Source organism: Crocuta crocuta, unplaced genomic scaffold (genome assembly GCF_008692635.1).
Source record: "Crocuta crocuta isolate KB4526 unplaced genomic scaffold, BGI_CrCroc_1.0 scaffold457, whole genome shotgun sequence".
Taxonomy (NCBI): domain Eukaryota; kingdom Metazoa; phylum Chordata; class Mammalia; order Carnivora; family Hyaenidae; genus Crocuta; species Crocuta crocuta.
In genome coordinates this window covers 2740397-2747123 of record NW_027531318.1, presented here as the reverse complement: position 1 = coordinate 2747123, position 6727 = coordinate 2740397, and the positions used below count along the sequence as shown (strand labels likewise).

Sequence of the window (6727 nt, the reverse complement as noted above, 5' to 3'; positions counted from 1 at the left end):
CTGAGATCAGGGTGCCAGCATGGTCAAGTTCTGGTGAGGGCCCTCCTCCTGGTTTGCAGAGGACCACCTTCTTACTGTGTCCTCCCATCGTGGACAGCATGTCGCTTCTTATGAGAGCACTAATTCCACTCATGAAGGCTCCACCCTCATGACCTGCCTACCTTCCAAAGGCCCAACCTTCTAATACTATCACATGCAGGGAGGGGTTAGGATTTCAACATATGAATTTGTGGGAGATACAGTCATTGCATAAACAGATTTGTTGCCACTTAAGCTAGTACATAATTGTGAGTTGGTGGGTGAGGCAGTGATTTTGGAGACAGGGCCCTTCTGGATCCTTAAGAAATCACTCCATTCACTTGATCTCATCCACTGTTCAACCTCTGAGCCTGCACTCACTATTGTTATGGTAAGCAGTAGCCACTGTGGCTGTTTTTATTTAAGTTAATTAAAATCAAATTAAATTTAAAATTTCAAGACTCAATCACTTTAGCCACATTTCAAGGGTTCACTTCCTGGGACAACAAAAAACATGTCTATCTTTGCAGAATTCTAATGGACAGCACTGCTGTGAACCTATATTGAAACCATGGCTGAGAATCACTTTCAGAGGTGACATTCATCAGCAGCAATTTAACTATTTATACAAAGAATCGGCCACAATAAAAAATTTAAATTATAATTGTGCAAGACAATTTATTCTCCCACACATCAAAGGAGGAGAGACAACAGTTTTCATTACACACCAAAGAAAGAACATAAAGACTTCCTAGATACAGTAAGGACTGAACTGAAATGAGTTAGAAAACAAACAAGCTAATCATTCAACAGGCTTAGTCTTTGGAGATCTATGTAAAGAGGTACTTCATAATTATAATAATCACACAATACTTTAAAATTCACTTAACGATTTTAATTTGTATTTTGTGGCTTCAGTGTCTAATAAAAACACAAATGGAAATCCTGCAGTGTTAAAAGTTGATATATCATACACAAAGCACAAGACAACCTCCAGCCGATCAGTTACAGGGCTCTGAAGTACAGAAACCAGGAGCAAAAAGACTAGCATTCATCATGTCACATCATGTGACAGCCACTCATGAAGACCCTCCTAGTGTTCTAGTAGCTGGGGAACCTTGTCTTGCCTCTTAAAGCCCTGGTTGGTGCTCTCTTTCTCCTTGGCAGCAGAGTAGTGGCTTTTCCAGATCCAGAATGTTCTTGGCCCTTTGCTTTCTGTGGGCTTTCTTTGCAGCTTACCAACAACCTGGCTGGTATAGGTTAAAGCAGCTGTGAAGGAGGCAGCAAGGTAGAGCTGTGAATTGCAAGCCGATGCGATTTTGAGACTAACCAGCTTGGTGGCTGAACTTCAGAAGGAAACATTTCCATTTCTGAAACTCCTCACCCCAACCCCAGTCTGGATTCCTCTCTATGTCCAATCCATCAATTAATAGAATGACAAAATGCAGAAGGGTATAAAGAAGGAAGCTAACCTTGAATTCTAGAGGACTTCTCTGCCTCTTCCTCCCTGTTTCACCTGATTCCCAAAGCTAACTCCCCTTCCCCAGGAAATCTCACATTGAGGCAGCTTACCACTCATACACACAGAGAATCAGTCTTCCATTTTGAGTGTGAGCATGAGCAAGGATCCCAAAGAGCCTTGGTCTGTCCTACATGCACCCCCATATCACATTAACTATCCTGGTAGCCCATCTTGGACCCTGAAGACCGAGTTTTTAGAGCTGCAGCAATCAGTCAACACGTACTAATTGGCACCTGTTATGGATCAAAGCTCCTTACCTTCATGAAGCCTCCAGACAGAAGTACTCTCCTCTTAAACTGCAAAAATCTGAGAACAGAGAGTGATATATAGTCACTGAGCCTTTAGCCATTGATGACTGAGTTTTTAAAGTGGACAGGGTGGGGGAGTTGTTTGAGGGGCACCAGGAGGCCATATTTGAATGGAGTTAGAGACAGGGAAAGGAGAGGGAGAAGGGCCATGAAGGTCAAACTTGGCATAGCTGTAGTTAAGTGCGTGGCTTGGGCCCTCCTCTATTTCATCATCAAGAATTTCTGGGGGTTAGTTACAAGAATCTTTCCCTTCCATTATTTTCTCCTTAGTTTTGTTCATGATTTTCTCAAATACTTAGACATGTTTTTACTGAAAAGGCGACACTTAGAGCATCCATGAATTCTCTATAATTCTCATGTTAATACACAACTGCTATAGACATAATATTTGTGCCGTTCTAAAATTCATGTTACAACCTAGCTTCCGATGGGATGGTGTTGGGAGCTGGAGTCTCTGGGAGGCGGAATAGGTCCTGATGATGGAGTCATAATGAATGGGATTAGTTCCTTTATAAAAAAGGCCTCAGGGAGCACCCTTGCCCCCTTCTGCCATGTAAAGACACCCAGAAAAAGCAGCAGTGTATGAACCAGGAAGCAGGCTTTCACCAGACACCAAATCTGTCAACACCTTGATCTTGGACTTTCTAGCCTCCAGAACTGTGAGAAATAAATTTCTGTTGTTCTATAAGCAAACCAATCTAAGGTGTTTTGTTATAATGGCCTGAAAAGACTAAGACAATAGCCCTAAAACAATAATCCTGTTTCCTTATATACTCTACTCTACTCAGGACAGTAAGTGGCACATCATCTGTGGTATCAGCTTTAAGATGGCTCTTATGCTCACAGTGAAATGGGTCAGGACAAAGCCGATTGATTTGGAGGTATCCCCAAGCACTTTCTTGGCTTCCAGCTGGAGGAGAACATTGTATTGGGAAGGATAAACAGGGCTAAGCATGTTTCAAGGCTTGCAGGCAGAGGTAGGCTAAATCAGCTACAGAGCTGCTCTGTGACACCAGTAAGATGACAGTTTTAATTGCACTTGGTGGATGAGCTAATTATGGTCAGAAAGTTAGCACTGGGGTTGCAATGAACGACACATTTTTTTTCCTGGGAAATGCAGCACACAGGTGACATCTTTCTGCAATTCAAGTGTTTCTTCAAGACTTTGGAAAGATATTTAAACCAAAAGAGTTCAAGATAAAGGGGAAAGAAAAAAAAGGGTATCTGTGTGCAACTGTGAAGGTTGAGTGGTGAGCAGGAAGTGGAGTTCAAAAGAGGTAGAATAATGGCTCACAAAAGGCAGCAATAAGTGGGAAGAAGCAATTAATTGGATCAGTCTGTTAAGGCTCAAAACAGTCTGATAGAAAGACGACGTAATATCCTGATTCCCAAGTCAGGATCCCAAATCTTCCATATGACTAATAATTAAAGCCAGCTCTTGGGAAATAAATTCTTGAATTTGTATATTCAAAAGGGAGGATGCAGTTAGCCCTTTGACCTTACCCCAAACTTTCTTTTAGGGGGTAAATTCTGTAAGATCCTCCAGAAACTGTTTGGAAGCACTCTATATAACCATGACGAATTTGAGGTCCTCATGAAAGGTCCAGGAAACAGCCTTCACTTCCAAATGTCCAGCCACATCCTACACAACCTCCAGAGTTTGCTTTTGAAGACTCAACTGCTAGCCTCAGCATGGACGTCAGAAAGGCTTACTGACGATATTGTTGGTTTTCCTATTTCTTTCTCCATTTTTTTTACTCAACATTTATACTTGCAGGTACACATATACATACACTAATGACACCCAGAATCCTGGCCGAAATAGGAAAGCTAGTTCCACTACGGCGAGCAGAGGTGAAAAACAGGCCAGGGGTTTCGATGTCAGAATGAAAAGCAGATGCACCCCCAGCCAGCTTTCCCTGACCACTCTCACCTGGGCAGAACCCCGGGCTGCCAGGGGAAGAATGACCCTGGTCTCTGTCAACAGTTACCAGCATAAATGTGCTCAATGTAGAAGATTATTTTCATGCTGTTTCTAAACTGGATGATGACCCCACCTTCAACTTTGGGGAGGCGAGTTTATCCAAATCTGTGACTAAGAAAAAAGTAAGTGACAAAGAGCCATTGAAGTGCTTGGCACTGACAGTTGAGGAATAAAAAGAAAAAAGTCAAGGGTTCTTCTCTCCCCTCAGTAGGAAAAAGGGAAGCATTAAGTCGTCCCAATGTTAGGAACAGCAGAGGGTGCATTGCACTGTTGGTAGGTGGCAGAAAATAGGCCAGTGGGAAGAAAGAGCTGAATGACATCGCCAAGGGCAGTCTGTGAATGACGGTTCCATGTCGAGAACAGCTAGAAGCAAGGCACTGGCAGAGACTGGACGAAAGGTTTAAAGAGCACAGGGAGCAAAAAGTAGGCTTCTGGTCAGTGTTCAACATCCATCGGAATCACCTGTGATGACACATGGGGCAGTGGTGGTGGAGAAGGGCCTCAAGCTCCAGAGACTGCTTTAGTAGGCCTGGGCTGGGGCCACTAAATTTGCATGTCTAACAAACTCTCAGGGGGTGCCAACACTTCTGGTACTATAAGTAGACACATTTCTGCAAGACAGCTTGATTGAGGGGTGCCTGGGTGGCTCAATCGATTAAGCGTCCAATTCCGGCTCAGGCACAACTCACGAGTGTGAGCCCCACATTGGGCTCTGTGCTGACAGCTCAGAGTCCAGAGCCTGCTTCAGATTATGTGTCTCCCTCTCTCTCTGCCCCTCCCCAACTTGCACTCTGTCTCTCTCTCAAAAATAAATAAACTTAAAAAAAATTTTTTTAAAAGAGAGCTTGATTGATATTCAAGACTGAAACATTACAGGAAACTCAGTTTCCATGTTCCTTTAGCAGGCAGTACAAAGGCATATTCTGTTAAGCCTCCTGATAGAAAATAATATTGACTTGCTTATAGGTGAGAAGCATCAAGTCTGTGGAGCCCATATTCCCACAAACCAGGGGAGAGGGTTCACTGCCAGGTGTTGGCTCTCTGTGATGGAACCATCTCTGTCATCAGGGTCCCAATGGGAAAAATTTGGTTCAAATATATACACAGTTTTTTGAACACTTCTCTAAATTAATGGCAGTCTGTGTTATTCTGTTATTGTTTCTTCATGTTCTCAGTCTTTTGGGGAAATCAAGGTATCCCTGCATGTTATATCAGCATTTTTTTCTCCCCTTCTTTGCAAGCAATGGTTTATATCTAGGCCTATTAAAAGCCCTTGGAGACTTCTACACACCTGTCAAGAGAACCAAGAATCACATTACGTCCAGAAAGAGAGCTGAGATTGTTCAATGCATTGGCTTTGTTTGGTGTTGAACTTGATTTGGTGGTGATGGAATCGCGTGCTCTCAAAGGGAAATTGCAGTTATATACATAATACTTTCAACTGAGAAAGCCAATGACTCCCAGACAGGTATACTCTGTTTGACCATCTAAAAACTCTGTCCCCAGGTGATCTGAGCGAAACAGGCACTTCAGCTATTGGTTGAAAAGCCTCACTTCCACTGTAAAACCATTTCACCACTTGTTCATTAAATTTAAAACATCAAAGAGGATTTGCAAATCTGGAAAACATTTATGAAAAATTTAAATGGGGTGTCACTTTGGCAGTGTAAGTGGCATGAACTGTTTGATTTTCAACTATTTACAGATGTATCTGACTCTGGGATTAATACATATATTTTCCAAGAGAAATTGGGTATGCAAAGTTCTGACCAAATTGACCTGAAAAACGAAAATTAGTTTAAATATGTATAATGTGGATCTATTCTCTTGTATGTTAGAGTATGTCTGTGGGTGTGTGTGAGAAAAGCAATATATCTTTTTCCAAATTTGTAATTTTTTGTATGTCCTGATTATCAGAAATTCTGCACCAGAAAATTTAAGAATGTAATGTTCTATCCTCATTTTTGTTTGGAATTCCTAAGTTCCAAAGTTGCCAAATCCTTTCTTCCCTAGTTGATATTTATGTTTGGGAACTTTCTTTAAATAACTATCTGAAACCGGTCACATAAGACAATGCCAAAAGACAATATGAACTGGGAACATATCTGGCCCTCTACAAGTCTAGAAATTTTCTTAAATACTGTTTTTCTTCTGGAGATTCCAGTAAACCAAAGATTCTATGACTCAGAGCTTCAACCCTTAGGGGAAAAAAAAGGGAGACAGTTCAACTCTTACCCTAGAATATTTTGAAAGATTAAGTGTTTTCTGTAATTCATGTTTTATTTATTATTTATGTCACTTCTTACCCTTAAATTGATTTGATGTAACTTACATAAGCACATACAATACTTTCAAAATGAAGTCTAGAAAATGAGGAAAAAGAAAAAAAAATAATTGCCATAAGTACACTTCACTAGAAGTCTGCTGCATATTGGGATCTGCACTTTCTAGCAGCCAACCCAGGGAAAGAAACACTCTTTGAAACTATTTTCAAAAACAAAGCAATTGCTTGGGGAAAGTATAGTTGGTCCCAGTATTGGGACTAGTAAGACTTGAGTGAAAACTTTTTACATGGGACAGTGCAATGCAAATATTCTATAATTTTCTTAATAGCTTTCCTCCATGGTATATATCAATGACTTTTTAAAAACTTGAGTTTTATACATTCCTCAATGTAGGTCAAAGGCTCAACCGTAGAGAAGAACTCAACAGAGAATGGCATGAGGTGGTAAAATAATGCCTTCCAGAAAATCAGGGTACCCTCATCTGGCTTTATCTATGGAGAACATTTTGTGTATTTAGCAAAATGAATGAACTGCATGTCCTTTATGCAGTAATCCCGAGATACCATTATCTCAAAACCGAGCCTTTGAAAAATGTAGAACAATGGCATAC

At 41.1% G+C, this 6727-nt stretch overlaps 1 long non-coding RNA gene across 1 annotated transcript in view; it reads right to left on the bottom strand.

Annotated features, from left to right (window-relative positions):
* Positions 1–934: 934 nt before the first annotated feature.
* Positions 935–6727, bottom strand: part of LOC144238025 (uncharacterized) — a 31677-nt gene continuing 25884 nt past the window's right edge. Inside the window, exons 3-4 of the long non-coding RNA XR_013336980.1 lie at positions 1798–1846; positions 935–1287 (exon numbers count right to left, since the gene is read on the bottom strand). This is a non-coding gene — a long non-coding RNA (uncharacterized LOC144238025). The remainder of the gene's footprint in view (positions 1288–1797; positions 1847–6727) is intronic.